The sequence below is a fragment of the Pseudophryne corroboree genome, chromosome 2 (assembly GCF_028390025.1).
Source record: "Pseudophryne corroboree isolate aPseCor3 chromosome 2, aPseCor3.hap2, whole genome shotgun sequence".
Classification (NCBI taxonomy): domain Eukaryota; kingdom Metazoa; phylum Chordata; class Amphibia; order Anura; family Myobatrachidae; genus Pseudophryne; species Pseudophryne corroboree.
This window is the reverse complement of record NC_086445.1, coordinates 250,856,234-250,882,493: the sequence shown is the minus strand read 5'-3', so window position 1 is coordinate 250,882,493 and position 26,260 is coordinate 250,856,234. Positions and strand designations below refer to the sequence as shown.

Sequence of the window (26,260 nt, the reverse complement as noted above, 5' to 3'; positions counted from 1 at the left end):
ATATCGGGAACCCCAAAGACTCACTACAAGACATTTTGGATCTGTTAGACAAGTTTGGAAAAGTTTCAGGTTTTCAGGTTAATCTTTCGAAATCTATAGGGCTTTTTTGAAACATGGGGTAAAATGCCCGAGGTGGGGGACACAGATACCTATAAAATGGGCCATATATTTAGGCATTAAACTTCCGAAGTACCCTTCAGATCTATACAGGTTCAACGTGAAAGAGGCGATAACCTCAATTACGAAAGAATTGGAAGGATGGCAACACCTAACGCTCTCATATTTAGGGAGGGCTAATTTAATAAAAATGTGTACATTTCCCCGACTATTATACATTTTACAATCTCTCCCTGTACTGCTCAGTAGAGCAGATCTCACGCACATAACCAAATTGTTTAGGCAATTAATATGGAAAGGAAAAAAGCCACGCATTGCTGTGTACAAATTGCAACAACCAAAATCCAATGGCGGAATTAATTTTCAAAACGTGTCACTTTATAACCAAGCATCTTTATTGATGTTTCTGAGAGACTGGTTAGATGATGCAGATACTTATGCAAACACCCAACTAGAGGCGCAATTCATAAAAACCAAGAGTTTGGTCAATTTCCTCCACTGTATAGAGGCGGAGTGCGATCAGGCACTGAAGGATAATCCCCTTCTGTGGTCGGTTTATCGCCTCTGGCACTCTCTTAGACGTTCCGGGAATTTAGGGAACCACAGCTCCTTGTACCTGAGATTTTTAGGCAATCCGGACTTCCAGCGTGGGGAGGCGGGTTTCCCATACACGATATTTCATAACGAAGGCCTGAGGGTTGTAGGACACATGGTTAACAAAGAAACCGGAAAACCACTCACATACTGTATGCTCAGTCAAAGGAAATGTATCCATTTCTACACAGTTATCCATTAGCATTTCTTCAGTTGCAGCACTATACCAGCCAGGTACTTAGAACTTTATTAGGGGCGGACTTGAATAATGACCTAGATACCCTTTTACGGACCCCACCGGCCGCGAAAAAAGCCCTCTCTATACATTACAAAAAACTAACCACTCAAATAGATCACTCTCGATCAACCTTGGGAATACAAAAATGGCTATCAGATTTTCCTGGGTTAACTTGTGAGGCACTATTGAAAAGTTTGCTGCATTCTTGCAAACTACTGCCCTCAGCACAATATCAAGAGATGTTTTATAATATAGTTCACAGAGCTTACTACTGCCCATATAGGCAATACAAGGCGGGGAGGACAGATTCGGACAGCTGTCTGAAATGTTGTGCCCCAAGGGCCGACCTATATCATTGCTTCTGTTTATGCCCCCTGCTCTGCCGTTTTTGGCTACAGGTACGACAGTTTGCTATGGAGTGCTTGATAAACTTCATCCCCTTCACGGCAGAGTGGGCGATTTTTGGGATAATTCCGGCTGGGCAGAGAATCACAAAGGGGTGTAAAAGGTTGCAGATGGCAATCAGTGCAGCTGCACGCAAAGCCATCTTGCAATCATGGATAACTAAAGATCCTCCCACTTTGGGGCCCCAGCCTCCTCATATCTCTGCGTTAGATGGACTAGCAGGTCACTTGTTATATAATCTGTTTTGCACTTTCTCTGGAATGATGTTACTGGGACTGCGCATTGTATATGATGTTGTTATTCATGATCTTCTGTTTCAATATTCTATTGTCATGTGCCGCTTTTAATATGTACTTGTTCCTTGAGAGTGCAACCTTCTTTGTAACATGAAGTAATGCCTTCATAAAAAATGTTGTACCAAAAAAAATAAAAATAAAAAATACTAGTAGATATATACCTCCCACAAATCACTGAAACAAGAGATTTTCAGTCAATAAAAAGTAGTATCAGTGGACCAAAAATGTAGCCCAGACTTTGCTGAGAACATTTTTGTCTCACGGTTCTACCTATGCATTTGGGTAAATCCCCAAAACATAGATGACTGAAAACATCAATGTTTTCCAACTGAAGGCTACCTGCCATCAATGGCAAGTAACGATGGTGACCCGTTCGATGTACAACCCTAATCTAGTGTGACCTGCTACTGTATATATGTTCATGCATACAGCATAGTACTTCCAAAGCCTCTGGTCCTTACACTGTAGGTCAGCTAGAGATTGGTCCCACCAGTCTTAGCGCTTCCTTCTGCTGCCTCTCCATGCTGCGCCTGAACTCCGCTATCTCAGCATGTGGTCCCTTGGTCATCTTTCTGGATAATGCTGCATGTAATGGCCAGCCAGACAAACACTTCTGAAAACAACATTAAGAGCTGTCACAGAACACTAGCACAATCTGCAATACACATGCTGGGCACTTATATGACTATCTCTGTAAGGGGGACCATGTCAGCATTCTACTTGTCCAGCACAGGTGAAAGATGTGTAGTAAAAACAGCCCCCTTGCCTCTGTAGGTACAAGGATGATGGATGCCCAAGTGCAGCAATGGTATCAAGTTTATTCTATGGAGACGGGAGGGGAGGCGGAGGAGTGGCCAGACCAGAGAGCTGGAGGCTGCACTGCGTGTGGCCTTCCCGGTTCTCTGTGGAACCAGACCGGCCCTCCAGCCCATTGGCCCTTCTGGCATTTGCCAGAAGTGCCAGATGGGCAGTCCAGCTGTGCCTGCACTCCTTGCTGTTACTGGTGTGATTGCAGTGCCCTCAGGGACGTGCAGTCAGGGGAGGCAGTGCTTCCCCTGTCATAATGATTAAAATAATACAAAGAATATATTTATAACACAGATTCTGTGACATAGATGTCGTCTTTGAATTATTGTAAACATTTCTCCCTGGGAATATGCCTGCATTTAGGGATAGGAGGTAGCTGGAGAGGTACCTCCCGCTGACAATAATACAATTCGGGAAGCGGGGGGCGGGGCCAAGCCATGGGCTGTAAAAGCCAAATGAAAAATCACAGAAAAACATCACCAGTACATGTGCCTCAATGACAGGGGCGTGCATTCAGCCCACATGAAAGCACGCCCCTGTTAGTCCCGCAGATGTGATTGGAACAGTGGATCTACTTGATCCACTGGCCAGCAGGCACATGCAGCAGCGCGATACGGCGGAGGCTGTGGGCATTCTTGGCGGTGGGACCTGGCGGAGAAAGTATGGCTGGCGGCAGACCTGGATCTGAGAGGATCCATTCTCTGCCAACCATTTTGAGTTCGGCAGCGGATAGCCAGGTACCCATTTCAAAAATGGCGCCTCAGCGTCATCACCCCGCCCCCTCAACTGGCTTATATAAGCCAGCGGCGAGACAGTGGCTGTCAGTCCGCCAGCGTGGAGGGAGCAGGAAGCCCTGGGGAGGCGGCAGCCATGAAAAAGAGCTTAAAGGCCGCCGCCCCCAGGTGAAGATGCAGTATAATAAACTATTAAACCATTAGGTGTTGTGTTTTTATTTTAATATTTTCTTTACAGGCAGACTACAGGTGCCAGCGGGCCCTTAGTGTCCGGGCATGCTGGCACTTATGGTTCTCCATGTGCTGGCATGCTGGGGCAGGCTTGCTGGGACCTGTAGACTGCCTGTAAAGAACAATATTGTACTACCATGAACTGCACACGCATCGCCACCAGGGGTGTGTGGGGCATAGCACTGGGCTTTCAGCTGGTTGTTGCTCAGGAGGGGGGACTCCATTTTAATTTTTGGGGTCCCTACTTTCTGAGGAATTCCAGCTTTGGGCTCACTGGTTTGGGGGGTGTTTAATGTTATGGCAGCGTACCCCATACTGAGTGTCTCCCCTGCTATGGCATTATCCCCCTGGCTGGTTCAGCCTGGTGCTGATTTTGCTTTAAAAAGGGGAACCCTGTGGTTTGTTTGTTTTTGGGGGGACGAACAGACAATGCCTCACCAGTCACTGACCTGACCCCACATCATTGTAAAGTACTGTTGCTAATAGGATGTGTCCCTTATGTCGGAGATAAGCAAATGATCTCAGGTACTTGCTCAGAGCCGGCCCTATCCCATTTTGATGCCCTAGGCAAAATTTTGTCTGATGCCTCCTAGCACCGCCGCTAGTTCTGCATCTGACCCAGCAACACTCGGGCAATGCGGCCCACCGGAGGGTTACCCTGTGGGCCAGCTCAACCCTGCATAATGCCACACAGTAATGCCCATAATACACATAATTCCACACAGTAATGCTTCTTACACATATGCCCCACATTAGTAATGCCCATAGTACACATAATTCCTCACAATAATGCACCTGACACATATGCCCTACATTAGTAATGCTAGTAGCTTTGTTTATAAAACTTATGACTGCGTTTTGTGAGATGGGGGTGGCAGGATGGGTGGGTGCGTGCTTGCGCTCGCACCCGTTAAAGGGGCACCCGTACAAGGGTTGTGACCTCACAGGATATGCCATCCTTTGCAAGCCTCACCCTTTATTTTCTCTTGCTCGTTGGAAACAGATAGCAGCAATGTCCAGATACTGCCACACTTGCTGGTTATACAAAACCATATTGTGTTCCTGTCACTCTTCTCTCCTGTCCCCTATGTCCTGTCCTTATCCACTCTGACCTTGTCCTGTCACCATATTGTATTCCTGTCACTCCTCTCTCCTGTCCCCTCTGTTCGGTCGTGTCCTTGCCCCATCTGTCCTGGTCCTGATACCTGCGTTCTAGCCCTTTCCATGTCATCTCTATCCTGCCTTGCCTTTTGTTCTGCCATCACTGTCCTGTCCCTGTCACCTATTTCCTACCCTGTCACCTTTGTCCATCTGCCCTGACCCTGTCAGCCCATTCTCCCATCCTCTCTGTTCTGTCCTGTCCCCCCTGTCCTTGTCTTATGACCTCTGCCCCGTCACTGTTCTATCACCTCTGTACTGTCCTCACTGTATTGTCCCAGTCCCCACTGTCATATCCCAGTCCCCGCACCATCACTCCTCTCTCCTGTCCCCTCTGTCCTGTCCCTATCCTCTCTGACCTAGCCCCGTCACCTCTGTTGTGTTCCTGTCACAACTCTGTCCTTTCCCCTCTGTTCTGTCCTGTCCCTATCCCATCTGTCCTGGTCCTGACACCTGTCACCTTTATCCTGGCCCTGTTACTTCAGTACTGTCCCTGTCACCTCTGTCCTGCCTTGCTTTTTGTTCTGCCATCAATGTCCTGTTCCTGTCATCTCTTTACTGCCTTGTCACCTCTGCCCTGGTCTTGTCCCCTCTGTCCTGTCCCTGTCATCCTGCTCTTCTGTCCCCTTTGTTCTATCACCTCTGTACTGTCCTCACTGTCATACCCCTGTCCCCTTTTGGAGATACTGCAGGAACATGCTTGGATGCCCTAGGCAAATGCTTAGCCTGCCTATAGCTAAGGCCGGCTCTGCACCGGCACATCAATCCTCCTCTATCCTTCGCTGTCCATAAAATAAGAATTTACTTACCGATAATTCTATTTCTCGTAGTCCGTAGTGGATGCTGGGGACTCCGTAAGGACCATGGGGAATAGCGGCTCCGCAGGAGACTGGGCACAAAAGTAAAGCTTTAGAACTACCTGGTGTGCACTGGCTCCTCCCCCTATGACCCTCCTCCAAGCCTCAGTTAGGATACTGTGCCCGGACGAGCGTACACAATAAGGAAGGATTTTGAATCCCGGGTAAGACTCATACCAGCCACACCAATCACACCGTACCACTCGTGATCTAAACCCAGTTAACAGCATGATAACAGAGGAGCCTCTAGAAAAGATGGCTCACTACAGCAATAACCCGATTTTTTGGTAACAATAACTATGTACCAGTATTGCAGACAATCCGCACTTGGGATGGGCGCCCAGCATCCACTACGGACTACGAGAAATAGAATTATCGGTAAGTAAATTCTTATTTTCTCTAACGTCCTAAGTGGATGCTGGGGACTCCGTAAGGACCATGGGGATCATACCAAAGCTCCCAAACGGGCGGGAGAGTGCGGATGACTCTGCAGCACCAAATGAGAGAACTCCAGGTCCTCCTCAGCCAGGGTATCAATTTTGTAGAATTTTAAAAACGTATTTGCTCCTGACCAAGTAGCTGCTCGGCAAAGTTGTCAAGCCGAGACCCCTCGGGCAGCCGCCCAAGATGAGCCCATCTTCCTTGTGGAGTGGGCATTTACAGATTTTTGGCTGTGGCAGGCCTGCCACAGAATGTGCAAGCTGAATTGTACTACAAATCCAACGAGCAATAGTCTGCTTAGAAGCAGGAGCACCCAGCTTGTTGGGTGCATACAGGATAAACAGCGAGTCAGATTTTCTGACTCCAGCCGTCCTGGAAACGTATATTTTCAGGGCCCTGACAACGTCTAGCAACTTGGAGTCCTCCAAGTCCCTAGTAGCCGCAGGCACCACAATAGGTTGGTTCAGGTGAAACGCTGAAACCACCTTAGGGAGAAACTGAGGACGAGTCCTCAATTCCGCCCTGTCCGAATGGAAAATCAGATAAGGGCTTTTACAGGATAAAGCCGCCAATTCTGACACGCGCCTGGCCCAGGCCAGGGCCAACAGCATGACCACTTTCCATGTGAGATATTTTAACTCCACAGATTTAAGTGGTTCAAACCAATGTGACTTTTGGAACCCAAAAACTACATTGAGATCCCAAGGTGCCACTGGAGGCACAAAAGGAGGCTGTATATGCAGTACCCCTTTTACAACGTCTGAACTTCAGGGACTGAAGCTAGTTCTTTTTGGAAGAAAATTGACAGGGACGAAATTTGAACCTTAATGGACCCCAATTTCAGGCCCATAGACACTCCTGTTTGCAGGAAATGTAGGAATCGACCCAGTTGAATTTCCTCCGTCGGGCCTTACTGGCCTCGCACCACGCAACATATTTTCGCCAAATGCGGTGATAATGTTTTGCGGTTACATCCTTCCTGGCTTTGATCAGGATAGGGATGACTTCATCCGGAATGCCTTTTTTCCTTCAGGATCCGGCGTTCAACCGCCATGCCGTCAAACGCAGCCGCGGTAAGTCTTGGAACAGACAGGGTCCTTGCTGGAGCAGGTCCCTTCTTAGAGGTAGAGGCCACGGATCCTCCGTGAGCATCTCTTGAAGTTCCGGTTACCAAGTCCTTCTTGGCCAATCCGGAGCCACGAATATAGTGCTTACTCCTCTCCATCTTATCAATCTCAGTACCTTGGGTATGAGAGGCAGATGAGGGAACACATACACTGACTGGTACACCCACGGTGTTACCAGAGCGTCTACAGCTATTGCCTGAGGGTCCCTTGACCTGGCGCAATACCTGTCGAGTTTTTCCCAACGGTTTATAATCATGTGGAAGACTTCTGGGTGAAGTCCCCACTCTCCCGGGTGGAGGTCGTGTCTGCTGAGGAAGTCTGCTTCCCAGTTGTCCACTCCCGGAATTGCTGACAGTGCTATCACATGATTTTCCGCCCAGCGAAGAATCCTTGCAGCTTCTGCCATTGCCCTCCTTCTTGTGCCACCCTGTCTGTTTACGTGGGTGACTGCCGTGATGTTGTCCGACTGGATCAACACCGGCTGACCTTGAAGCAGAGGTCTTGCTAAGCTTAGAGCATTGTAAATGGCCCTTAGCTTCAGGATATTTATGTGAAGTGATGTCTCCAGGCTTGACCATAAGCCCTGGAAATTCCTTCCCTGTGTGACTGCTCCCCAGCCTCGCAGGCTGGCATCCGTGGTCACCAGGACCCAGTCCTGAATGCCGAATCTGCGGCCCTCTAGAAGATGAGCACTCTGCAACCAACACAGGAGGGACACCCTGGTTCTTGGTGACAGGGTTATCCGCTGATGCATCTGAAGATGCGACCCGGACCATTTGTCCAGCAGGTCCCACTGGAAAGTTCTTGCGTGGAATCTGCCGAATGGGATTGCTTCGTAGGAAGCCACCATTTTACCCAGAACCCTTGTGCATTGACGCACTGAGACTTGGCTCGGTTTTAGGAGGTTCCTGACTAGCTCGGATAACTCCCTGGCTTTCTCCTCCGGGAGAAACACTTTTTTCTGGACTGTGTCCAGGATCATCCCTAGGAACAGAAGACGAGTCGTCGGAACCAGCTGCGATTTTGGAATATTGAGAATCCAATCGTGCTGCCGCAACACTACCTGAGATAGTGCTACACCGACCTCCAACTGTTCCCTGGATCTTACCCTTATCAGGGAATCATCCAAGTAAGGGATAACTAAAATTCCCTTCCTTCGAAGGAATATCATCATTTCGGCCATTACCTTGGTAAAGACCCGGGGTGCCGTGGACCATCCATACGGCAGCGTCTGAACTGATAGTGACAGTTCTGTACCATAAACCTGAGGTACCCTTGGTGAGAAGGGTAAATTTGGACATGAAGGTAAGTATCCTTGATGTCCCGAGACATCATGTAGTCCCCTTCTTCCAGGTTCGCAATCACTGCTCTGAGTGACTCAATCTTGAATTTGAACCTCTGTATGTAAGTGTTCAAAGATTTTAGATTTAGAATCGATCTCACCGAGCCGTCCGGCTTCGGTACCACAACAGTGTGGAATAATACCCCGTTCCCTGTTGCAGGAGGGGTACCTTGATTATCACCTGCTGGGAATACAGCTTGTGAATGGCTTCCAAAACTGTCTCCCTGTCAGAAAGAGACATCGGTAAAGCCGACTTTAGGAAACGGCGAGGGGGAGACGTCTCGAATTCCAATTTGTACCCCTGAGATATCACCTGAAGGATCCAGGGGTCTACTTGCGAGTGAGCCCACTGCGCGCTGAAATTCATTGAGACGGGCCCCCCACCGTGCCTGATTCTGCTTTTAAAGCCCCAGCGTCATACTGAGGGCTTGGCAGAGGCGGGAGAGGGTTTCTGTTCCTGGGAACTGGCTGATTTCTGCAGCCTTTTTCCTCTCCCTCTGTCACGGGGCAGAAATGAGGAACCTTTTGCCCGCTTGTCCACGAAAAGACTGCGCCTGATAATACGGCGTCTTCTCATGTTGAGAGGCGACCTGGGGTACAAACGTGGATTTCCCAGCTGTTGCCGTGGCCACCAGGTCTGAAAGACCGACCCCAAATAATTCCTCCCCTTAATAAGGCAATACTTCCAAATGCCGTTTGAAATCCGCATCTCCTGACCACTGTCGTGTCCATAACCCTCTACTGGTAGAAATGGACAACGCACTTAGACTTGATGCCAGTCGGCAAATATTCCGCTGTGCATCACGCATATATAGAAATGCATCTTTTAAATGCTCTATAGGCAAAAATATACTGTCCCTATCTAGGGTATCAATATTTTCAGTCAGGGAATCCGACCACGCCAACCCAGCACTGCACATCCAGGCTGAGGCGATTGCTGGTCGCAGTATAACACCAGTATGTGTGTAAATACATTTTAGGATACCCTCCTGCTTTCTATCAGCAGGATCCTTAAGGGCGGCCATCTCAGGAGAGGGTAGAGCCCTTACAAGCGTGTGAGCGCTTTATCCACCCTAGGGGGTGTTTCCCAACGCACCCTAACCTCTGGCGGGAAAGGATATAATGCCAATAACATTTTAGAAATTATCAGTTGTTATCGGGGGAAACCCACGCATCATCACACACCTCATTTAATTTCTCAGATTAAGGAAAACTACAGGTAGTTTTTCCTCACCGAACATAATACCCCTTTTTGGTGGTACTCGTATTATCAGAAATGTGTAAAACATTTTTCATTGCCTCCATCATGTAACGTGTGGCCCTACTGGAAGTCACATTTGTCTCTTCACCGTCGACACTGGAGTCAGTATCCGTGTCGGCGTCTATATCTGCCATCTGAGGTAACGGGCGCTTTAGAGCCCCTGACGGCCTATGAGACGTCTGGACAGGCACAAGCTGAGTAGCCGGCTGTCTCATGTCAACCACTGTCTTTTATACAGAGCTGACACTGTCACGTAATTCCTTCCAACAGTTCATCCACTCAGGTGTCGACCCCCTAGGGGGTGACATCACTATTACAGGCAATCTGCTCCGTCTCCACATCATTTTTCTCCTCATACATGTCGACACAAACGTACCGACATACAGCACACACACAGGGAATGCTCTGATAGAGGACAGGACCCCACTAGCCCTTTGGGGAGACAGAGGGAGAGTTTGCCAGCACACACCAGAGCGCTATATATATACAGGGATAACCTTATATAAGTGTTTTTCCCCTTATAGCTGCTGTATCTTTAATACTGCGCGTAATTAGTGCCCCCCCCCCCCCTCTCTTTTTTAACCCTTTCTGTAGTGTAGTGACTGCAGGGGAGAGCCAGGGAGCTTCCCTCCAACGGAGCTGTGAGGGAAAATGGCGCCAGTGTGCTGAGGAGATAGGCTCCGCCCCCTTATCGGCGGCCTTATCTCCCGTTTTTCTATGTATTCTGGCAGGGGTTAAATGCATCCATATAGCCCAGGAGCTATATGTGATGCATTTTTTGCCATCCAAGGTGTTTTTATTGCGTCTCAGGGCGCCCCCCCCCAGCGCCCTGCACCCTCAGTGACCGGAGTGTGAAGTGTGCTGAGAGCAATAGCGCACAGCTGCAGTGCTGTGCGCTACCTTGTTGAAGACAGGACGTCTTCTGCCGCCGATTTTCCGGACCTCTTCTGTCTTCTGGCTCTGTAAGGGGGCCGGCGGCGCGGCTCAGGGACCCATCCATGGCTGGGCCTGTGATCGTCCCTCTGGAGCTAATGTCCAGTAGCCTAAGAAGCCCAATCCACTCTGCACGCAGGTGAGTTCGCTTCTTCTCCCCTTAGTCCCTCGATGCAGTGAGCCTGTTGCCAGCAGGTCTCACTGAAAATAAAAAACCTAAAACTAAACTTTTCACTAAGCAGCTCAGGAGAGCCACCTAGTGTGCACCCTTCTCGTTCGGGCACAAAAATCTAACTGAGGCTTGGAGGAGGGTCATAGGGGGAGGAGCCAGTGCACACCAGGTAGTTCTAAAGCTTTACTTTTGTGCCCAGTCTCCTGCGGAGCCGCTATTCCCCATGGTCCTTACGGAGTCCCCAGCATCCACTTAGGACGTTAGAGAAAAAATGATATATAAATGCTTGTTCTTGCCTCTGCTATATGTTATTTTACACACATTGCTATTAATGCTGCTCTTTTTGTAGTGTAACTGGGCAAGAATATGCTGCTCGGTGTGCAGAATAATGTGTTCCACATCGGGGAGTATAACTTGCAGATCATTGCAGCAAATCATATGCTGATTAGTGCTGGGTATGAGACGCTGATCATGTTTGGGTCAATGGTTTGTTAGTAATAATAACTGGCTGCACAATAAGTGTGGGGGCTTCGTCCACAACATTTTTGAAGAACATCAACATAGTTGATTGTAATAATTTCAAGTAAATTACATAATTATAATAAATAAGTATAATTTCTAATGCTATTGACAATAGGGGTTCATTGCCGTTTAGAAATAATGTATACTATTTACACATATGGTTGTACATTGGGGCTGATTCCGACCCGATCGCACGCTGCACTTCCTCGCAGCGGTGCGATTGGGTCTGGAATGCGCATGCGCAGCGTTGCCGACGCCGGGCAACAATGCTGACTACGAAGAAAGCGGTCACAACGGCGACCACAAGAAGATTGACTGCAGGAAGGTGTTCAATGCAGCAACTCACCATTTGGTAGAGATGAGCGGGTTCGGTTTCTCTGAATCCGAACCCGCCCGAACTTCATGTTTTTTTACACGGGTCCGAGCGACTCGGATCTTCCCGCCTTGCTCGGTTAACCCGAGCGCGCCCGAACGTCATCATCACGCTGTCGGATTCTCGCGAGGCTCGGATTCTATCGCGAGACTCGGATTCTATATAAGGAGCCGCGCGTCGCGGCCATTTTCACACGTGCATTGAGATTGATAGGGAGAGGACGTGGCTGGCGTCCTCTCCGTTTAGAAATTAAAATAGATAGGAGAGTGAGAGTGAGACACTTCATTTACTTACTGGAGCTTAGGAGGAGTTATACTAGTGACTGATGACCACTGACCAGTGACCTGACCACCAGTGCAGTTTTATAATTTATTATTATTTAATAATCCGTTCTGTTCTTGTTCTCTGCCTGAAAAAAACGATACACAGTGACTCAGTCACACTCACATACCATATCTGTGCTCAGCCCAGTGTGCTGCATCATCTATGTATAATATCTGACTGTGCTCACACAGCTTAATTGTGGGGGAGACTGGGGAGCAGTTATAGGTTATAGCAGGAGCCAGGAGTACATATTAAACAGTGCACACTTTTGCTGCCAGAGTGCCACTGCCAGTGTGACTGACCACTGACCACTGTGACCAGTGACCTGACCACACTGACCACCAGTATAGTATATTGTGATTGAATGTCTGCCTGAAAAAGTACACTCGTCGTGTGACTTGTGTGGTGTTTTTTTATTCTATAAAAATTAAAAAACTCATTCTGCTGACAGACAGTGTCCAGCAGGTCCGTCATTATATAATATATACCTGTCCGGCTGCAGTAGTGATATATATATATTTTTTATATCATTATTTATCATCCAGTCTACACTAGCAGCAGACACAGTATGGTAGTTCACGGCTGTAGCTACCTCTGTGTCGGCACTCGGCAGTCCATCCATAATTGTATACCACCTACCCGTGGTTTTTTTTTTCTTTCTTCTTTATACATACTACATCTCATTATCATCCAGTCTATATTAGCAGCAGACACAGTACAGTACGGTAGTCCACGGCTGTAGCTACCTCTGTGTCGGCACTCGGCAGTCCATCCATAATTGTATACCACCTACCCGTGGTTTTTTTTTTCTTTCTTCTTTATACATACTACATCTCATTATCATCCAGTCTATATTAGCAGCAGACACAGTACAGTACGGTAGTCCACGGCTGTAGCTACCTCTGTGTCGGCACTCGGCAGTCCATCCATAATTGTATACCACCTACCCGTGGTTTTTTTTTTCTTTCTTCTTTATACATACTACATCTCATTATCATCCAGTCTATATTAGCAGCAGACACAGTACAGTACGGTAGTCCACGGCTGTAGCTACCTCTGTGTCGGCACTCGGCAGTCCATCCATAATTGTATACCACCTACCCGTGGTTTTTTTTTTCTCTTCTTTATACATACTACATCTCATTATCATCCAGTCTATATTAGCAGCAGACACAGTACAGTACGGTAGTCCACGGCTGTAGCTACCTCTGTTTCGGCACTCGGCAGTCCATCCATAATTGTATACCACCTACCCGTGGTTTTTTTTTCTTTCTTCTTTATACATACTACATCTCATTATCATCCAGTCTATATTAGCAGCAGACACAGTACAGTACGGTAGTCCACGGCTGTAGCTATCTCTGTGTCGGCACTCGGCAGTCCATCCATAATTGTATACCACCTACCCGTGGTTTTTTTTTTTCTTTCTTCTTTATACATACTACATCTCATTATCATCCAGTCTATATTAGCAGCAGACACAGTACAGTACGGTAGTCCACGGCTGTAGCTACCTCTGTGTCGGCACTCGGCAGTCCATCCATAATTGTATACCACCTACCCGTGGTTTTTTTCTTTCTTTCTTCTTTATACATACTACATCTCATTATCATCCAGTCTATATTAGCAGCAGACACAGTACAGTACGGTAGTCCACGGCTGTAGCTACCTCTGTGTCGGCACTCGGCAGTCCATCCATAATTGTATACCACCTACCCGTGGTTTTTTTTTTCTTTCTTCTTTATACATACTACATCTCATTATCATCCAGTCTATATTAGCAGCAGACACAGTACAGTACGGTAGTCCACGGCTGTAGCTACCTCTGTGTCGGCACTCGGCAGTCCATCCATAATTGTATACCACCTACCCGTGGTTTTTTTTTTCTTTCTTCTTTATACATACTACATCTCATTATCAACCAGTCTATATTAGCAGCAGACACAGTACAGTACGGTAGTCCACGGCTGTAGCTACCTCTGTGTCGGCACTCGGCAGTCCATCCATAATTGTATACTAGTATCCATCCATCTCCATTGTTTACCTGAGGTGCCTTTTAGTTGTGCCTATTAAAATATGGAGAACAAAAATGTTGAGGTTCCAAAATTAGGGAAAGATCAAGATCCACTTCCACCTCGTGCTGAAGCTGCTGCCACTAGTCATGGCCGAGACGATGAAATGCCAGCAACGTCGTCTGCCAAGGCCGATGCCCAATGTCATAGTACAGAGCATGTCAAATCCAAAACACCAAATATCAGTAAAAAAAGGACTCCAAAACCTAAAATAAAATTGTCGGAGGAGAAGCGTAAACTTGCCAATATGCCATTTACCACACGGAGTGGCAAGGAACGGCTGAGGCCCTGGCCTATGTTCATGGCTAGTGGTTCAGCTTCACATGAGGATGGAAGCACTCAGCCTCTCGCTAGAAAACTGAAAAGACTCAAGCTGGCAAAAGCACCGCAAAGAACTGTGCGTTCTTCGAAATCCCAAATTCACAAGGAGAGTCCAATTGTGTCGGTTGCGATGCCTGACCTTCCCAACACTGGACGTGAAGAGCATGCGCCTTCCACCATTTGCACGCCCCCTGCAAGTGCTGGAAGGAGCACCCGCAGTCCAGTTCCTGATAGTCAGATTGAAGATGTCAGTGTTGAAGTACACCAGGATGAGGAGGATATGGGTGTTGCTGGCGCTGGGGAGAAAATTGACCAGGAGGATTCTGATGGTGAGGTGGTTTGTTTAAGTCAGGCACCCGGGGAGACACCTGTTGTCCGTGGGAGGAATATGGCCGTTGACATGCCTGGTGAAAATACCAAAAAAATCAGCTCTTCAGTGTGGAGGTATTTCAACAGAAAAGCGGACAACAGGTGTCAAGCCGTGTGTTGCCTTTGTCAAGCTGTAATAAGTAGGGGTAAGGACGTTAACCACCTCGGAACATCCTCCCTTATACGTCACCTGCAGCGCATTCATAATAAGTCAGTGACAAGTTCAAAAACTTTGGGCGACAGCGGAAGCAGTCCACTGACCAGTAAATCCCTTCCTCTTGTAACCAAGCTCACGCAAACCACCCCACCAACTCCCTCAGTGTCAATTTCCTCCTTCCCCAGGAATGCCAATAGTCCTGCAGGCCATGTCACTGGCAATTCTGACGAGTCCTCTCCTGCCTGGGATTCCTCCGATGCATCCTTGCGTGTAACGCCTACTGCTGCTGGCGCTGCTGTTGTTGCTGCTGGGAGTCGATGGTCATCCCAGAGGGGAAGTCGTAAGCCCACTTGTACTACTTCCAGTAAGCAATTGACTGTTCAACAGTCCTTTGCGAGGAAGATGAAATATCACAGCAGTCATCCTGCTGCAAAGCGGATAACTGAGGCCTTGACAACTATGTTGGTGTTAGACGTGCGTCCGGTATCCGCCGTTAGTTCACAGGGAACTAGACAATTTATTGAGGCAGTGTGCCCCCGTTACCAAATACCATCTAGGTTCCACTTCTCTAGGCAGGCGATACCGAGAATGTACACGGACGTCAGAAAAAGACTCACCAGTGTCCTAAAAAATGCAGTTGTACCCAATGTCCACTTAACCACGGACATGTGGACAAGTGGAGCAGGGCAGGGTCAGGACTATATGACTGTGACAGCCCACTGGGTAGATGTATGGACTCCCGCCGCAAGAACAGCAGCGGCGGCACCAGTAGCAGCATCTCGCAAACGCCAACTCTTTCCTAGGCAGGCTACGCTTTGTGTCACCGGTTTCCAGAATACGCACACAGCTGAAAACCTCTTACGGCAACTGAGGAAGATCATCGCGGAATGGCTTACCCCAATTGGACTCTCCTGTGGATTTGTGGCATCGGACAACGCCAGCAATATTGTGTGTGCATTAAATATGGGCAAATTCCAGCACGTCCCATGTTTTGCACATACCTTGAATTTGGTGGTGCAGAATTTTTTAAAAAACAACAGGGGCGTGCAAGAGATGCTGTCGGTGGCCAGAAGAATTGCGGGACACTTTCGGCGTACAGGCACCACGTACAGAAGACTGGAGCACCACCAAAAACTACTGAACCTGCCCTGCCATCATCTGAAGCAAGAAGTGGTAACGAGGTGGAATTCAACCCTCTATATGCTTCAGAGGTTGGAGGAGCAGCAAAAGGCAATTCAAGCCTATACAATTGAGCACGATATAGGAGGTGGAATGCACCTGTCTCAAGCGCAGTGGAGAATGATTTCAACGTTGTGCAAGGTTCTGATGCCCTTTGAACTTGCCACACGTGAAGTCAGTTCAGACACTGCCAGCCTGAGTCAGGTCATTCCCCTCATCAGGCTTTTGCAGAAGAAGCTGGAGACATTGAAGGAGGAGCTAACACGGAGCGATTCCGCTAGGCATGTGGGACTTGTGGATGGAGCCCTTAATTCGCTCAACAAGGATTCACGGGTGGTCAATCTGTTGAAATCAGAGCACTACATTTTGGCCACCGTGCTCGATCCTAGATTTAAAGCCTACCTTGGATCTCTCTTTCCGGCAGACACAAGTCTGCTGGGGTTGAAAGACCTGCTGGTGAGAAAATTGTCAAGTCAAGCGGAACGCGACCTGTCAACATCTCCTCCTTCACATTCTCCCGCAACTGGGGGTGCGAGGAAAAGGCTCAGAATTCCGAGCCCACCCGCTGGCGGTGATGCAGGGCAGTCTGGAGCGACTGCTGATGCTGACATCTGGTCCGGACTGAAGGACCTGACAACGATTACGGATACGGACATGTCGTCTACTGGCACTGCATATGATTCTCTCCCCATTGAAAGAATGGTGGAGGATTATATGAGTGACCGCATCCAAGTAGGCACGTCAGACAGTCCGTACTTATACTGGCAGGAAAAAGAGGCAATTTGGAGGCCCTTGCACAAACTGGCTTTATTCTACCTAAGTTGCCCTCCCACAAGTGTGTACTCCGAAAGAGTGTTTAGTGCCGCCGCTCACCTTGTCAGCAATCGGCGTACGAGGTTACATCCAGAAAATGTGGAGAAGATGATGTTCATTAAAATGAATTATAATCAATTCCTCCGCGGAGACATTGACCAGCAGCAATTGCCTCCACAAAGTACACAGGGAGCTGAGATGGTGGATTCCAGTGGGGACGAATTGATAATCTGTGAGGAGGGGGATGTACACGGTGATATATCGGAGGATGATGATGAGGTGGACATCTTGCCTCTGTAGAGCCAGTTTGTGCAAGGAGAGATTAATTGCTTCTTTTTTGGTGGGGGTCCAAACCAACCCGTCATATCAGTCACAGTCGTGTGGCAGACCCTGTCACTGAAATGATGGGTTGGTTAAAGTGTGCATGTCCTGTTTATACAACATAAGGGTGGGTGGGAGGGCCCAAGGACAATTCCATCTTGCACCTCTTTTTTCTTTAATTTTTCTTTGCGTCATGTGCTGTTTGGGGAGGGTTTTTTGGAAGGGACATCCTGCGTGACACTGCAGTGACACTCCTAGATGGGCCCGGTGTTTGTGTCGGCCACTAGGGTCGCTTATCTTACTCACACAGCTACCTCATTGCGCCTCTTTTTTTCTTTGCGTCATGTGCTGTTTGGGGAGGGTTTTTTGGAAGGGACATCCTGCGTGACACTGCAGTGACACTCCTAGATGGGCCCGGTGTTTGTGTCGGCCACTAGGGTCGCTTATCTTACTCACACAGCTACCTCATTGCGCCTCTTTTTTTCTTTGCGTCATGTGCTGTTTGGGGAGGGTTTTTTGGAAGGGACATCCTGCGTGACACTGCAGTGCCACTCCTAGATGGGCCCGGTGTTTGTGTCGGCCACTAGGGTCGCTTATCTTACTCACACAGCTACCTCATTGCGCCTCTTTTTTTCTTTGCGTCATGTGCTGTTTGGGGAGGGTTTTTTGGAAGGGACATCCTGCGTGACACTGCAGTGACACTCCTAGATGGGCCCGGTGTTTGTGTCGGCCACTAGGGTCGCTTATCTTACTCACACAGCTACCTCATTGCGCCTCTTTTTTTCTTTGCGTCATGTGCTGTTTGGGGAGGGTTTTTTGGAAGGGACATCCTGCGTGACACTGCAGTGACACTCCTAGATGGGCCCGGTGTTTGTGTCGGCCACTAGGGTCGCTTATCTTACTCACACAGCTACCTCATTGCGCCTCTTTTTTTCTTTGCGTCATGTGCTGTTTGGGGAGGGTTTTTTGGAAGGGACATCCTGCGTGACACTGCAGTGCCACTCCTAGATGGGCCAGGTGTTTGTGTCGGCCACTAGGGTCGCTTAGCTTAGTCATCCAGCGACCTCGGTGCAAATTTTAGGACTAAAAATAATATTGTGAGGTGTGAGGTATTCAGAATAGACTGAAAATGAGTGGAAATGATGGTTTTTGAGGTTAATAATACTTTGGGATCAAAATGACCCCCAAATTCTATGATTTAAGCTGTTTTTTAGGTTTTTTGGAAAAAAACACCCGAATCCAAAACACACCCGAATCCGACAAAAAAAATTCGGTTAGGTTTTGCCAAAACGCGGTCGAACCCAAAACACGGCCGCGGAACCGAACCCAAAACCAAAACACAAAACCCGAAAAATTTCCGGCGCTCATCTCTACCATTTGGAGCCATTTTCGGCGAGTGGTAAGAAAAACACAGGCGTGTCCAGGCGAATGGATGGCGGATGTCTGACGTCAAAGCCGTGACCATCATCGCTGGACACGTCACACAGGGTAAGTATGTGCAGCCCTGGTCTTGTTTTGAGTGAAACTTTTTTAGTGTAGCAGGGCTGCACAAGCGATCGCAGCCCTGCTATGCTAAAATACACTCTCCCATAGGCGGAGATTAGTTGATCGCACCAGCAGCAAAAAGTTGCTTGGTGCGATCAACTTTGGAATAAGGGCCTTTGCTTTCTGTGCAGATGCAGGGCTAGATTAACAATGAGGCGGAAAGACTTATAGCTCCAGGCCTCCACATAAAAATAGGCCCATCATCATGACAGCATGATGATAGAAAGCCACCTAGCTGGCAACACGATCGTCCATAAATCATAAGTATTAAAATTGTGTTTCTAGTTTTTTCACACAATTCTGCAACTTTTCTATTGTTATATATTTTGTGAGACAGTAGGTCTGATAGTGGGGGGGTGTACACCCTCACATGTCACTGACCACACCCACACAGCACTAACCACACCCACACAGCACTGGTCACAGCTCCTCCCCTTCTCAGTATAGGCCTATAAAACATTTTAAGCCCTTAACCACTTGCCTGGCATGGTCGCATCAGATGCAACCAGGGTCGGACTGTCCCGCAGGGAAAACCACTGGTGGGCCCCACTGCCTGTGGATGGGGGGGGGGGGCACTCCTTCTAAGGATTAGGTCCCAGATTGTGCACTTAAATTATACATTATTACATTATACCGCACAGAACTATGGTGTATTTTCTACAGTGCATTGCTGTTATTTAGTCTGGTACATTATCATGCGTGCACTAGCAGTATTTATTATATATATTTATCAAGGAGCTTCTAAGCATGGGCCCCCTACCACTGCATTTCTCCGGTGGGCCCTTCATGCCCCAGTCCGACACTGGATGCGACCATGCCTGCAAGTGTTTTATCTGACTGATCGTTGCTGATCGGTCAGCACAGCAGGATCCCCCAGCGGCTGCAGACAATAGCAGCCACTGGTAAGTGTAAATCTTCGCACCCAAGCCACCCTCAGACCCCCCAGGCAGCGGTCCGGGCTCTAAAAACTAGAGTCGCGATGGTCACGATGTTACCGATGTTCCGATGGTCACAATGTTCCTGAACGATGTTTCAATGTTTGGGGAGAAATAAAATCTTTTTCATTCTTTTTTTTAACTAAAATCATTTTGGATAGGGTTAAATTCATGTTCTTCACCTAATTCACTCATAAAAAAAACCTTGACAACTTCTGAGCGTTTTTTTTTTTCGGGGGGGGGGGGGGGGGGGGGGGGAATCATCTGTTAAGTGGTTAAAGCTCCTTAAAGCGGGTGCATGAGTGGTGATGTTATGATATTTAGACTATACCACATGATAAACACATGTGGGGCACTCACCTGTCTTAATTTATTCTCTCCACAGCAATCATAGCATCACCCTTTCTGTCAGTTGTCACTAACATATTCAAGGCAAAGACAAAGTGATACCCCATCACAGAACCTATAAGTACTCTCCACAGAACCTGATCTGCTACATCCACTAAGGAACTAGTCAAAGCTTCACTAAATCAAGAAACTCCATATGACCAGATAATCCAAATCCCACATAATGAAAGGCTAATACTGCTCCTCACCTCTATCGGGGGAATAAGTGTTTTGTGTGGAGGCGGCCACTAGATGGCGCCCGATAAAGCAATTCAAGTGATGCTCGCACAGCCGCTGGCACTTACATTACTCATAGGTGCCTACCTTGCTGCACCCTGCTCCAGAAGGTGGCAGCGTAGTAGGCTAATGGGGGCGTGGCCGTCGGCGACGTGGGCTGTCCAGTGGCGTGGCCAGCGAGAAATTGAGCAGTCCGTGGGCATGGCTTCACTATTGTGTCATCGTAGCCCCGCCTCTGCTACACAGTGACAAGAAAACAGGCACTGTCTAGTGGGGGGGGGGCAGAGCTACAATGACGCGAGTCAGCGTGAATCCCCCTCAGACCACCCACTTGTTCTCTGCAGTGGGCAGCTGAGGGGGTGCTGCCAGGGAATGCAGGAGACTTGCCCAACTTTCCGGGGGGTCCGGGAGGGCCACACGATTTTTGGGAAGCAAGTATGCATTACTGTTATGTTGTTCCGTCATTTTAACGGGCTGTTAACTAGTTCATTATTTAACTAGAACTATTTACCAGGGATATATGGGGACTATTTACTAAGCCTTGAATGGAGATAAAGTGGATGGAGATAAAGTACCAGCCAATTAACTTCTAACTACAGTGTCACAGGCTGGGTTTGAAAAATAACAGTTAGCTTGGCTGGAATTTTATCTCCATCCACTTTATCCCCATTCAACAGGGCCGTAACTAGGTGTGTGCAGAAGGTGAATTGCCCACAGCGCACTTGCCCTGTGGGCGCACCTTCTACATACACCCCGAGTGGCCGCATATCCCTCCCGCTGATGGACGCCCTCCCGCTCCCCTGTGCCTGGCGCCCGCAGCCCCAAGCTCCGCCAGCAGGAGACTCTGCCACTGATCGCTGTGTATAGTCAGCGGCAGCGAGCGACAGTTTATCCCCCCTGTGCTGCTGTGCTCCCGCGGCCCGCCCCTCTCTGTTTGTGAAGTGTACAGAGGAGGCAGTTCTGTATAGGATCCAGCAACAGCGCAGGAAGAAAGCAGACATCACGTAAGTGCCTACACAGACACTACATTATACTATATTACACTAACACTACACTACACTACAGTACACTACACTACAGTACACTCCACTCCACTATATTACACTACACTATACTACAGTACACTCCACTACACTCCACTCCACTACACTATATTATACTACACTACAGTACAGTACACTACACTATACCCTAAGGGTGGGGGGGATGGATTTAAGATGCTCTGCCTGCCGTAATGTGTTCAAGGAGGAATCTACCTGCCGTAATGTGTAAAAGGGGACTCTACCTGCTGTACTGTGTAAAAGGGGACTCTGCTTGCCATACTGTGTAAAAGGGGACTCTACCTGTCGCAATATGTAAAAGGGAGCTCTGACTGCCGTACTGTGTAAAAGGGGACTTTACCTGCCGTAATGTGTAAAAGGGGGAATCTCTGGCGGAATGTATAAAAGGGGGACTCTACCTGCCATAATGTGTAAAAGGAGGACTCTGTCTGCCGTAATGTGTAAAAGGGGGAATCTACCTGCCATAATGTGTAAAAGGGGACTCTGTCTGCCATAATGTGTAAAAGGGGACTCTACCTGCCGTATGGTGTAAAAGGGCACTCTACCAGCCGTACTTTGAAAAAGGGGACTCAACCAGCCGTACTGTGTAAAAGGGGACTCTACCTGACATGATGTGTAAAAGGGGACTCTACCTTCCATACTATGTAAAAAGGGACTCTACCTGCCGTAATGTGTGTAAGTGGCGCTACTGTGTCGTATAAATGTGTGGCCTACGGCGCGCACTGGCCCTATTTTAAATATGATGGGGGGAAGGGCGCCAATGCTGTTTCTTGCACACACAGCTAAAAATAAGAATTTACTCACCGGTAATTCTATTTCTCGTAGTCCGTAGTGGATGCTGGGACTCCGTAAGGACCACGGGGAATAGCGGCTCCGCAGGAGACTGGGCACAACTATAAAGAAAGCTTTAGGTCTTACTGGTGTGCACTGGCTCCTCCCACTATGACCCTCCTCCAGACTTCAGTTAGGATACTGTGCCCGGAAGAGCTGACACAAGAAGGAAGGATTTTAAATCCCAGGTAAGACTCATACCAGCCACACCAATCACACCGTATAACTCGTGATACAATACCCAGTTAACAGTATGATAACAACTGAGCCTCTCAACAGATGGCTCAACAATAACCCTGTAGGTAAGCAACAACTATATACAAGTATTGCAGACAATCCGCACTTGGGATGGGCGCCCAGCATCCACTACGGACTACGAGAAATAGAATTACCGGTGAGTAAATTCTTATTTTCTCTGACGTCCTAAGTGGATGCTGGGACTCCGTAAGGACCATGGGGATTATACCAAAGCTGCCAAACGGGCGGGAGAGTGCGGATGACTCTGCAGCACCGAATGGGCAAACTCTAGGTCCTCCTCAGCCAGGGTGTCAAACTTGTAGAATTTTGCAAATGTGTTTGACCCCGACCAAGTAGCTGCTCGGCAAAGTTGTATAGCCGAGACCCCTCGGGCAGCCGCCCAAGAAGAGCCCACCTTCCTCGTGGAATGGGCTTTCACTGATTTAGGATGCGGCAGTCCAGCCGCAGAATGTGCAAGCTGAATCGTACTACAGATCCAGCGAGCAATAGTCTGCTTTGAAGCAGGTGCACCCAACTTGTTGGGCGCATACAGGATAAATAGCGAGTCTGTCTTTCTGACTCCAGCTGTCCTGGAAACATATATTTTCAGGGCCCTGACTACGTCCAACAACTTGGAAGCCTCCAAGTCTTTTGTAGCCGCAGGCACCACGATAGGTTGGTTCAGATGAAACGCTGATACCACTTTAGGGAGAAACTGGGGACGAGTCCTCAATTCTGCCCTATCCATATGGTAAATCAGATAAGGGCTTTTACATGACAAAGCCGCCAATTCTGATACACGCCTGGCCGAAGCCAAGGCCAACAACATGACCACTTTCCACGTGAGATATTTCAAATCCACGGTTTTAAGTGGCTCAAACCAATGTGACTTTAGGAAATCCAACACCACGTTGAGATCCCAGGGTGCCACTGGAGGCACAAAAGGGGGCTGAATATGCAACACTCCCTTAACAAAAGTCTGAACTTCAGGTAGTGAAGCCAGTTCTCTCTGGAAGAAAATCGATAGAGCCGAAATCTGGACCTTAATGGAACCCAATTTAAGGCCCATAGTCACCCCTGACTGTAGAAAGTGCAGGAAACGGCCCAGCTGAAATTCCTCCGTTGGGGCCTTCCTAGCCTCACACCACGCAACATATTTTCGCCATATGCGGTGATAATGGTTTGCGGTTACTTCTTTCCTAGCCTTAATCAGCATAGGAATAACTTCCTCCGGAATGCCCTTTTCCTTCAGGATCCGGTGTTCAACCGCCATGCCGTCAAACGCCGCCGCGGTAAGTCTTGGAACAGACAGGGCCCCTGCAGCAGCAGGTCCTGTCTGAGCGGTAGAGGCCATGGGTCCTCTGAGATCATTTCTTGAAGTTCCGGGTACCAAGCCCTTCTTGGCCAATCCGGAACATTGAGTATAGTTCTTACTCCTCTTCTCCGTATTATCCTCAGTACCTTTGGTATGAGAGGAAGAGGAGGGAACACATAAACCGACCTGTACACCCACGGTGTCACTAGAGCGTCCACCGCTATCGCCTGCGGGTCTCTTGACCTGGCGCAATACTTTTCTAGCTTTTTGTTTAGGCGGGACGCCATCATGTCCACCTGTGGCCTTTACCAACGGTTTACAATCATTTGGAAGACTTCTGGATGAAGTCCCCACTCTCCCGGGTGGAGGTCGTGCCTGCTGAGGAAGTCTGCTTCCCAGTTGTCCACTCCCGGAATGAACACTGCTGACAGTGCTAACACGTGATTTTCCGCCCATCGGAGAATCCTTGTGGCTTCTGCCATCGCCGTCCTGCTTCTCGTGCCGCCCTGTCGGTTTACATGGGCGACCGCCGTGATGTTGTCTGACTGGATCAGTACCGGCTGGTTTTGAAGCAGGGGTTTTGCCTGACTTAGGGCATTGTAAATGGCCCTTAGTTCCAGAATATTTATGTGCAGGGAAGTCTCCTGACTTGACCATAGTCCTTGGAAGTTTCTTCCCTGTGTGACTGCTCCCCAGCCTCGAAGGCTGGCATCCGTGGTCACCAGGACCCAGTCCTGTATGCCGAATCTGCGGCCCTCTTGAAGATGAGCACTCTGCAGCCACCACAGCAGAGACACCCTTGTCCTCGGAGACAGGGTTATCAGACGATGCATCTGAAGATGCGATCCGGACCACTTGTCCAACAGGTCCCACTGAAAGGTTCTTGCATGAAACCTGCCGAATGGAATCGCTTCGTAGGAAGCTACCATTTTTCCCAGGATCCGCGTGCAGTGATGCACCGACACCTGTTTTGGTTTTAGGAGGCCTCTGACTAGAGATGACAGCTCCATGGCCTTCTCCTCCGGGAGAAACACTTTTCTCTGTTCTGTGTCCAGAACCATCCCCAGGAACAGTAGACGTGTCGTAGGGACCAGCTGTGACTTTGGAATGTTTAGAATCCAGCCGTGCTGTTGTAGCACTTCCCGAGATAGTGCTACCCCGACCAACCACTGCTCTCTGGACCTCGCCTTTATCAGGAGATCGTCCAAGTACGGGATAATTAAAACTCCCTTCTTTCGAAGGAGTATCATCATTTCGCCCATTACCTTGGTAAAGACCCTCGGAGCCGTGGATAGACCGAACGGCAACGTCTGGAATTGGTAATGACAATCCTGTACCACAAATCTGAGGTACTCCTGGTGAGGATGGTAAATGGGGACATGCAGGTAAGTGTCGTTTGGAATCTGCATCTCCTGTCCACTGCCAAGTCCATAACCCTCTCCTGGCAGAAATGGACATTGCACTAATTTTGGATGCCAGCCGGCAAATATCCCTCTGTGCATCCCTCATGTATAAAAGTGCGTCTTTTATATGCTCTACGTTTAGCAATATAGTGTCCCTGTCTAGGGTATCTATATTTTCTGACAGGGAATCTGACCACGCAGCAGCAGCACTGCACATCCAGGCTGAAGCAATAGCCGGTCTCAGTATAACACCTGTGTGTGTATATATAGATTTCAGGATAGCCTCCTGCTTTCTATCAGCAGATTCCTTCAGGGCGGCCGTATCCGGAGACGGTAGTGCCACTTTCTTTGACAAGCGTGTGAGCGCTTTATCCACCCTAGGAGATGTTTCCCAGCGTGACCTATCCTCTGGCGGGAAAGGGTACGCCATTAGTAACCTCTTAGAAATTACCAGCTTTTTATCAGGGGAAGCCCACGCTTCTTCACACACCTCATTTAACTCTTCAGATGGAGGAAAAGCTACTGGTAGTTTTTTCTCTCCAAACATAATACCCTTTTTTGTGGTACCGGGGGTAACATCAGAAATGTGCAACACATTTTTCATTGCCTCAATCATGTAACGTGTGGCCCTACTGGAAGTTACATTAGTCTCATCGTCGTCGACACTGGAGTCAGTATCCGTGTCGACATCTGTGTCTGTCATCTGAGGTAGCGGGCGTTTTAGAGCCCCTGATGACTTTTGAGACGCCTGGGCAGGCACAGGCTGAGAAGCCGGCTGTCCCACATTAGGTATGTCGTCAAACCTTTTATGCAAGGAGTCGACACTGTCGCGTAATTCCTTCCACAGCACCATCCACTCAGGTGTCGACCCCGCAGGGGGTGACATCACGTTTACAGGCATTTGCTCCGCCTCCACATAAGCCTCCTCATCAAACATGTCGACACAGCCGTACCGACACACCGCAAACACACAGGGAATGCTCTGACAGAGGACAGGACCCCACAAAGCCCTTTGGGGAGACAGAGAGAGAGTATGCCAGCACACACCAGAGCGCTATATAACACAGGGATCCCACTATAAATGAGTGTTTTCCCTTATAGCTGCTTTTTTATATATCATATTGATAAAGCTGAATATTTATCTT

General features: G+C 48.5%; 1 long non-coding RNA gene across 1 annotated transcript in view; it reads right to left on the bottom strand.

The window, feature by feature from the left end:
* Positions 1–507: 507 nt before the first annotated feature.
* LOC135013772 (uncharacterized) overlaps positions 508–26,260 on the bottom strand; it is a 40,148-nt gene continuing 14,395 nt past the window's right edge. Inside the window, exons 2-3 of the long non-coding RNA XR_010212391.1 lie at positions 2,112–2,263; positions 508–808 (exon numbers count right to left, since the gene is read on the bottom strand). This is a non-coding gene — a long non-coding RNA (uncharacterized LOC135013772). The remainder of the gene's footprint in view (positions 809–2,111; positions 2,264–26,260) is intronic.